Genomic DNA, 10,196 nt, shown 5'->3' on the forward strand with positions numbered 1-10,196 from the left:
ACTGAGTCCAACAGAGATCTCGAGAATCCCAGTCTTCATCCCTTGTCTGTGCTGCTGCGTCTCTCTGGAATGGACAATTCTGTTGACTCAGGATCTCAGAGCATCTGTAAGAGGGAGAAATGCTGCCAGAGGCAGCAAATAGACTGACACAGCGAGGGATACCACATGGAGAGATACTGAGTGATACCACATTATTAGGCACTGTATTAACAGGGAATTGTTTGAATTTGTAACAAAGGCACTGGGATAATTGTGAGGGGATTCAACCTTCCTAACTCTTCATCTCTTTGGCGGTGGCTCACAGATGAGGCTGACTCTCTCCCACTCTCGTGGATGTGGGTGGGGGTGGGGGTCTGCAATTGGCTGTACAGACCGATGTGGCCTTCCACAGACTTTGTTACACTTGGGGCACAAGGTGGCCATGGGAAGGGGGTGGGTCTGGCGTTGGTGTGACAGTGCCCTTCTTGTGCTGTTTTCTCCTGGATTCCTATTTTCCCCACAGCATGTCTCGTGGTGCTCGACACCTTCCCAATGCTCCTTCCCCACTTCGGACAGTCTTGGCCCAGGACTTAACAGATTTGATTAAGAGATGAAAAAAAAAACGATCAATTCTGAGAAGCCAGCATTTAGAAACTTGGACACATTTGTTAAAGAGATCGCTATGGATTCTGCTAGCAGGAGGAGTGCAGTAGGAAGAGGAAACATTGTCAGATGATAGGAACAGGGAGAATTGAAGGTTCTGGAGGTGGTGAGGGTGTTACAGAGAGAGGCAAAGTCCTGAACAATGTTACAATGCCAGTACGGATTGCTGCAGCTAGAGCTGTTTGCAGAGTTAGGGATGGAGATATGTATTCTCATTGATTCATTCGCGGCCTGAGGATGTCACCGGATGGACCAGCATACATTACCCCACTGCTAATTGCCTAGAGACAGCTCAGAGTCAGACACATTGCTGTGGGACTGGAGTCACATGTGAGCCAGACCAGGTAAGAATGCTAGATGTCCCTCCCTGAAGGACACACGTGAACAAGTTGATTTTTTCCAGAAAATCAACAATGTTTATACAGTGACCTCACTAATGTCCTGTACAGACACACCATGACATCCCAACTCCTACTCTCAATGCTCTGCCCAATGAAGGGTAACCATCCCAAACGCCTGCTTCACCAGCCTGTCTACCCATGACGCTACTTTCAAAAGACTGTGTATCTGCGTCCCTGGGTCACTGATTGACAAGGGCCCGAATGTTTACTTTACCAGTCCAGCCTGGTCTGTTTTACCACAATACAACATCTTGCATTTCTCCACCTGTTCTTTCTAACCTCACTGACCCAGCAGAACTGTTGATCCCTTTGTACTCTTCGATAACCCTCTTCACTGTCCACTTTATCACCAATTTCAGTCTCACTCCCAAACTTGGTAACCATGACTCCTGTATTATCATCCAAGCAGTCACACCTACACATAGGTATATAGGAACTGAAGGATTTAAAGAGATTACACAGACCTGGAGTGTTGTATGCAGAGGAGGAGATTAAACTGATAGGGATGGTTTTAGAGACTCAACAATGTTTGGAAATAATAGGGGTTGCCATGGCGATAGCAGGTTTCAACAATTCGGAGGATATAGGTCTGAAGGAGCTTTGTCTGTTAGCGATGGTACAGTAAAGGGAATTGTAGTGGCTTCCCTTTCATAGCAATCCATAAGCACTTACAATAGCCTGTTTGACATGTGCATTATCTCTCGACCATTCATCAGACAGCACTGCAAATACTTCACTGCCTCCGCCTACCAGCTTAGACTGAACTAGCATTACCCAGAAGACCTCAGGCCACTCTGTCTGTGCAATTTTTCAAATGAAATACAGAGTTCCTTGACAGTAAAGTCACAGGTAGTCAGGGTAGCGAAGAAGGCACTTGGTATGCATTCCTTTACTGGTCAGAGTATTGAATACAGGAGTTGGGGGGTCATGTTGCGGCTGTACAGGACAGTGGTTAGGCCACTTTTGGAAGACTGCATGCAACTCTTTTCTACTTCCTATCGGAAGGATGTTGTGAAAATTGAAAGGGTTCAAAAAAGATTTACAAGGATGTTGCCAGGGTTGAGCTATAGGGAGAGTTGAACAGGCGATGGTTGTTTTCCCTGGAGAGTCGGAGGCTGAGGGGTGACCTTATTGAGGTTTATAAAATCAAGAGGGACATGGATAAGGTAAATAGACAGTGTTTCCCCTGGGGTGTGCGAGTCCAGAATTGTAGGGCAAGGTTTAGGGTGAGAGGAGAAAGATATTAAAGAGAACTAAGGGGCAACGTTTTCACGCAGAGGATAGGACATGTATGGAATGAGCTTGCAGAGGAAGTGGTGGAGGCTAGTACAACTGCAACAGTTAAAAGGCATCTGGATGGATGTATGAATAGGAAGGATTTAGAGGGAGATGGGCCGGGTGCTGGCAGGTGGGACTATATTGGGTTGAGATATCTGATCTGCAGGATGGGACCGTGAATGTATTGTGGAACCTGGAGGATGTTATAATTTGAACTACAGGTAATTTTTGATTGGATCTTTCAGCCAATCTTACAGATGGTACAATTGCAACATTTAAGAAGTATTTGGATGGATATATGAATAGAAAGAGTTTGGAGGGACATCGGCCAGGTACAGGCAGGTGGGACTAGATTGAGTTGGAATATCCTGTCGGCATGGCCGGGTTTGACTGAAGGGTCTGTTTCCACGCTGTACATCTCTATGACTGTAAGATCGGCTGAATGGTCCAATCAAAAATTACCTGCGGTTCAATTCATAATATCCTCCAGGTTCCACAAGCCTTCCTCGGTCACATCTGCAGGTTCTATGAATTGCGCAACCTCCTGCAGGTCCCAAGTCCCTTCCTACATTTGTACCATCCTCCAGGTTCTGCAGCCCTTCATACCTCGTAACATGGCCCAGACTCTCCAACTCGTCCTTCCTCTGCAATGTTCCCTAGAAGGGCACTGGAGGATGGTGGGGGTTACAGAGATATGGAGGGACATCAGGATGGCAGGATTTTGCAGACATTAGGAATATAGGGACTTGAGGAGGTTTCACAGTTTATGAGTGTTGTAGGGTCTGGAGGAACTTACAAAGGTAGGCATAGTTTGAGATCGGAGGATTCTGCAGAAAACCTTTATGTGGTTAAAGGCAGAATTCTTAGCAGCGTGCAGGAACAAAGGGATTCTGTTTCCCTCAGGTTACCACCCAAGTTGACAGGGTGTTAAGAAGGCATATGGTGTATTGGCTTTCATTAGCAGTGGAATTGAGTTGAAAAGATGCGAGGTTTTGCTGCAGCTCTACAGAACCTCAGTTAGACCACACTTGGAATATTGTGAACAGTTCTGTTTGCTTCATTATAGGAAGGATGTGGAAGCTTTAAAGACAGTGCAGAGGAGATTGAACAGGATGCTGCCTGGACTGGAGGGCATGCCCATAGAAGGTAGGTTGTAGAAGCTGGGGCTTTTCTGATCAGAGCGAAGGAGGAAGAATGGTGACATGATAGAGGTGTACAAGGGAATGAGAGGCATAGATGGAGTGGATAACCAGAGACTATTTCCCATGGTGAAATGGCGATCACAAGGAGACATAAGTTTAAGGTAATTGGCGGTACGTTTAGCTTAGATATCAGAGGGATATGGGCCAGGTGCTGGCAGGTAGGACTAGATGGGGTTGGGATATCCTGTCGGCATGGACGGGACTGGTATGTTATTGACACAGTGTGGTGGGTGTGTGGAATGGACTGCCAGCCGTGGTAGATTCAGACACATTACACACATCTAAGCAACTCTTGGATAGGCACATCAATGACAGTAAAATGTAAGATATGCAGGTTAGATTCGTCTTCAGAGTAGGATAAAAGGTCAGCACAATATTGAGGGCTGAAGGGCTTGTACCGGAATGTGCTAATCCATGTTCTAAATAGCAAGGGTTATGATGGCAGCAAGAGGTTCCGGGAAGTGGGAGAGGATGTGATCTAAATGAAGTGACACAAATAGGAGGCGTTGCTAAGGTTGTATGAGGTAACAGAGACAGCAATGGTCTGATCTGGAGCAGATGTCCCAGACTGGGAGGGGTATGGGGACTGGAGGTGGTTTCACAGAGAGGAAGGGGCACAGAGCCACAGGAGGTTACAGAAATGTGGAGAGCTGGCGGGCCTACAGGAGTTCATGGAGATGGGAGGTTGGGAGGAATGGAGCAGTTTACAGGGATAAGGATAGTGGTATTTTACACAGACAGGAATGTTTCAGGTGAATGGAGCTGAGTACAGAGATAAAGTGGGTTGTACAGATTAGAAAAACAAATAGACATATGGAGGGTAGTCGTGACTGAAGATGTTTATAGATACAGGAAGGCTTAGGTTCTGCAGGTTATTTAGATAAAGAGGGTGTGGAATCAGACAGATTCTCCAAGTGACAAAGACAGCAATTTTGGTTGGAGGCAGTTTCACAGATTAGGGAGCATTCGTAACCTCCTCCAGTTTAGTCAGAGTGGGAAGGGTTGTAGGGGAGGGAGACGTTTACACATGTAAGAGCTGGAGAAGATTATGGAAATGAGTAGATAAATGGAGACACTACAGCATGTTCCATTGACAGGGTGGGTGCTGGCAATGAAAAGATATCACACAGATAGTGGGTCTTGTAGGAACTGGATTGAAAGAGTCGCAGGCATTGGAATTACTTCTGCAGACTGGGAGTGTTACAGGGACTGAGAGGTTTGTAGGGTCTCCACAGATTGATGGTGTCTTTAAGAATAGAAGAGTTTATGTAGATACTGAAAGCTTAAACCCAATGCATGCAGTCTTCATTTCAAGACCAGAGCCTTATTATCCCACACCAGCCAAGGATCCCTAACCCTGCCAGCTTTTCCCTTTATCCCAATGGGGCAGACTGGTCCTGGATTCTTCAGATCACACTTTGAAAAGCCTCCCATTTGCCAGTTGTTTCTTTTCCTTCAAACAGACTCACCCAATCGATTAGAATCATAATGTGGAGGTGCCAGTGTTGGACAGGGGATGTACAAAGTTAAAAATCACCCAACACTCGGTTCCAGTCCAACCAGTTTATGTGAAAGCAGTAGCTTTCAGAGCACTGCTCCTTCATCAGGTGGTTGTGAAGCACAATCCTAAGGCACAGAATATATAGCAACAGGATGGCAGGGTCATGGAATATAATATCAAACAAATTTAGTTGAAGCCTTTCATCTGTTACGGTGATCACCAGCGCTTCCAAAGCGAGTTGGATTATAACTGGGCATTGTGCAATTTTAAATTCACAGCATTGACGCTGGCCAGATCCTGCAGAATGGCCCCAAACCTGGCCCTGTTCCAGTTTTCCTCTTCAATCTGGGGACCTGCTGATCTTCCTTCATAACTATGTTAAAACAAAGACAGTTGTGGGCACTGGACCCAAAGTGCTCTCCGAATGACACTTCAGTCACTAACCCGGCCTCGTTTTCTGAGTTGGGGGGTGGGGTCCAGTGTCGCACCTGCCTGAGTAGAGTAGGGCCCTCTGCATATTGATTTAGCAACCTTTCTTGGACATATTTGAAAAATTGCACTCTGTCCGAGTCTGTTATACTCCAGGTGGCCCAGTCAATACAGGGAATATTAAAATCTCCAGCCTGTACTCCTCTATTATTCCTATAGTTATCTGCAATCCCTCTACACACGTGCTCCTCTGGTATCTGTTGGGTCTACTCAGTCTACAATACAGTCCCAACAAAGTGACCACCTCTCTTCTTTTTTCTAACTTCTAACCATGTGGAATTTTAAATGAATATATGTTTTAAAAATTAGAATTAACAATCCATAAATAAGTATTGATAAAAATCCAAACACTTGACCTTCAGAGAAAGACGACAGTTCACTTTCACGTGGTCTGCACGACATATCCACAGCAAAGTGTTTGCCTCTCAATGACCCTGTGAAATGGGCGAGCCAGCTGCTTAGCTCAAGGGCAGCAAGGGATGGGCAATAAAGGCTGGTCAGCCAGAGACACTCACATCCCAGACCGGATTTTTAAAAAATCCATTCAGATTGGTCCCAGCACAGTTCCAGTGGAACAATGTCCTGGCCAATCACATTGGTAGGATTATGGACAGGGCTTTTAACTGACAAAGAGGATGCTGGGACAGGCTTCAGGTGAAAGAAGCTTTCCAAATCCAAATAGAAAAGGTGAAGCAACAGAAAATGTGACCGAAGACAACAGAAAGGAACAGGATGGGCCAAAGTTTAACTAAAACTGTAGATCAGCAAAACCATTTGTGACAGGAAATTGTGGGAAAGAGAAAATTATGTTTTTTATTAATGGACAAAGTCTCTGCAACAAGGTAGATGGATTTGTGGCACAGAAATAAAAGAGATTTTGACACCAGAGAGATGTGGTTACAGGGCGAACAAAAGGTGGACATAAATATTCAATGTTTCGCAACATTGTGCAAATTCAGGCAAAATGGACAACGCTAGCAATAATGGGTAAGACGGGCATTACAGAGAAAGCATTTGGTCTCAGATCATGAAGTAGAGTCAGTCTGAATGTAACCTCTGGCTATTCCTTGTAAGGACACAAGCAGCAGAACAGTTTTAGACCACTGAACAGCATTCCCTTGCTCATCACTGCATTACACAGGAACTCATTGGAATTTTTAATAAAGGAATGGTGAACATTTATTGAAATTTCAATATTTGCAAAGTCTGGGACAGTCACACTGACAACAGTGATATTGGAAGAGGAGTTCAGAGAATTTTTTTCAGTATTTCTTAGAATAACACATTGTGCAACCGGCGAGGGACGTAACTGTCTCAGAGCGACTGTTGTGTGAGAAAGCTTAGTGAATGAGTTATGTCATTCTGGAGAGATCCTCAGGAAAATTGTGATAAAGTGCAGTTTAAAGAAAAATAAAGTTTTCAAGTAAATCACAGAAAGGACAAGCTACAAATAGAAACAAAAATAGCCAATTACATGGGTTTGAGAGGAAAAATGACCAAGGTAAATAGGCTACACAGACTGAAATATGGGTGTCTGGAAATGAACTGTGGAAAACATTTGAATGAACAGTGTAAAACACTCAACAAAAGGACATTCCATTAACAGACAAAAACTCAGCAAGAAATCCCCACCGGTCCCTCACTCAGGACAAAATGGATCATATTAGATTAGGAAGCTGAGAAGATCACCACAAAATACTTAAAATCCTCAAGTGAGAGTTTTAGAGTAAGTTTTAAAGGGATTGCAATGGGTCTGCTAGCAGGAGGAGGGCAATGGGAAGAGGAAACATTGTCAAGGTTTATTGATACGTTAGGAACAGGGAGAGATGAAGATGCTGGAGGTAGTGAGAGAGTTACAGAGAGTGGTCAGGGCCTGAACGGTGATACAAAGCCAGTACGAATTACTGCAGCTGGAGGGGTTTGCAGAGGTAGGGAGGGACATATTTATTTTTATTTATTCATTCATGGGATGTGGGTGTCACTGCCTGGACCAGCATTCTTTGACCCCATGCTAATTACCCAGAGATTGTTGGTGGATATATATACTTTCCTGGACTCAGGTGAAGTGCTGAATGACTGGCGGATCGCTAATGTGGTTCCTTTGTTCAAAAAGGACAGCAGGGATAGGCCAGGTAATTACAGAGCAGATAGTCTGACAGCAGGGGGAGGGAAATTATTGGAATGAATTATGAGGATGAATCCACACTTGCAAAGATAAGGATCAACTTGGTTTAGTCATCACAGATTTGGCAGAGGAAGATACAGTCTGAGGAATTCAGTTCAGGTTTTTGAAATTGTGCTTAAGTATATTGATGAAGGCAGTGCAGATGATGTGGGTTACATGGACTTGAATAAGTCCTTTGATAAGATGCAAAATGGAAGGTTGGTCCAAAAGGACTGGGTTCCAAGGCAGGTTGGCAAATTGGATGCAAAACTGGTGGGTAGAATACTTTCACCAACGGGTGTACACAGGGATCTGTGCAGGAACCATTGACCATTAATGACTCGGATGGGAAAGCAGAAGGTATCATTAGTAGGTTTGCAGATGATATGAAAGGTGAGGGTGTTATCCACAGTGAGGGGGATGGTCTCCGTCTGCTGTTCGATGTCGATCAGATGAAAATCTAAGCAGAGTTCAGTTCTGATTGAAGTGAGGTAATACTCTGTGGAAGGTACGATAAGCGAAGGATAGACATAATGAATGGTAGGACTTTGCGGAGTACTGAGGAATACAGGGACCTTGGTGGACAAGTTCATAGATCCCTGAAGGTGTCAGCACAGGTTTACAGGGTGGGAAAGGCACCTCAACTGGGAGCGGGAGAGGGACCCACATCCTGCTGGGGTGAATTGCTAGAGATGCTTGAGAGGACATAACCTAGTCTGGCAGGGTGTTGGACCTTAAATAAACGTAAGGCCAGAAAGAAGATTGAGACTGGTACAGGTGTTAAAGACAGCAATTTCAGCAGATAAGCCAGGCAAGAACATAGCAGGCAATGGGGGAAAACTGATGATTAAACTGCATTTATTTCAATACAAGGGGCCTGACAGCTAAGGAAGATGAACTCAAGGCATGGATTGGAACATGGGACTGGGATATTATAGTTATTACAGAAACACAGCTGAGGGAGGGGCAGGACTGGCAGTTCATTGTTTCAAGGTAGAGATGCTCCAGGAAGGGGAGGCAACAGTGGACGTGTGGTGGTGGGTTTTGATTGCATGAATCATCCCAGCAGGACTTAGAGAGGATATTCCTGTGGGATCGCCCAGTGAAGCTAAGTTAGAACTGAGAAATAAGAATGGGTCATCACGTTGATACGATCTGACTGCTGACCCCGAATAATCCGTGGCAGACTGATGAACAAATGTATCGAGACATCTTAAATATCAACCATAATAATGGGGCTGTTATGGTAGGGTTTTTGAACTTTCCAAACCAAGACTGGGACTGCCAGTGTTCAGCATTTGCAAGGGAGGCATTTGGTAATTGTGTTCCAGGATCTCCCAATCAATATGTAAATGGCCTGAAAAGAGAAAGGGGTAAAACCTGACCTCCCCTTGGGAATCAAGGTATGGAAGGGGAATGAGATGTGAGTGGCAAAGCATTTTGCCAAACTGACCACAGTTCTAGTAGTTTGAAAACAGCTTTGGAAAAGGACAGGCCTGGTCCACAAGTGCAAGTTATAAAATGGAGCCTGACCAATCTTGATCGTATTAGCCAGGAACTTTCAAAATGTGATTGGGGAAGGGAATTATTTACAGGGAAAGGGAAGTTTGGCAAGTGAGAACATCTTTAAAGTGAGATAAACTGATCGACTAGCGTCAGCATGTTCCTGTGTGTGTGCAGCTCAATGCTGACAGCATTCGGAAACACTGGCTGTCTATTGAGGGTCTGGTCAAGGAAAAGGGGGCACATGTCAGGTATAGCCAGCTGGATCAAGGGAATCCCTGAGGATATACAGGGGCTGTAGGAATACACTTTGATTAGAAAACAGGAATGGAGAAAGGCTCAATGAAATAGCCTCAGCAGAGAAGGAAAGGGGAATCCAAAAGTGATTGTATCAGTATATTAGGAGTGCATAAGGAACTCAGGACAAAATAGTATCCATTAAAGATCAATGAGGCCATCGATGTGTGGGACTGCAGGATATTTGCTAAGATCCTAAACATTTTTTTCACTCCAGAACTTACTGAGGACAAAGACTGGGGAACTCAGGGAACAAGAGTAATACATGAGACCACATTCGGAGTCCTCTGCAATTCCAGTCTCCCTGCTATAGGAAGGATGTTGTGAAACTTGAAAGGGCTCAGAAAAGCTTTACAAGATATTGCCCGGGTTGTTGCTGAATAAGCTGGGGTTACTGTCACTGGAGAATCGGAGACTGAGGGATTACCTTACAGAGGCTTATATGAACATGAGCGGTATGAGCGGCATTGAGATTGCACAGACATTTGCGAGGCCTGTTCTGCAATACTCTGTGCAGTTCTGGTCGCCCAGTTATAGGGAGGATATTATTAAGCTGCAGGGGATTCAGAAGAGATTTACCAGGATATTGCTGGGTATGGAAGGCTTGGGTTCTGAAAAATGGCTGGATAGGCTGAGTCTTTTTTCACTGGAGCCTGGAGGTTGAGACATGATACTATAAAGGTTTATGAAAAAAATGAGGTATATAGATCCATTTAATG

This window comes from Hemiscyllium ocellatum, unplaced genomic scaffold (genome assembly GCF_020745735.1).
Source record: "Hemiscyllium ocellatum isolate sHemOce1 unplaced genomic scaffold, sHemOce1.pat.X.cur. scaffold_1397_pat_ctg1, whole genome shotgun sequence".
Classification (NCBI taxonomy): Eukaryota; Metazoa; Chordata; class Chondrichthyes; order Orectolobiformes; family Hemiscylliidae; genus Hemiscyllium; species Hemiscyllium ocellatum.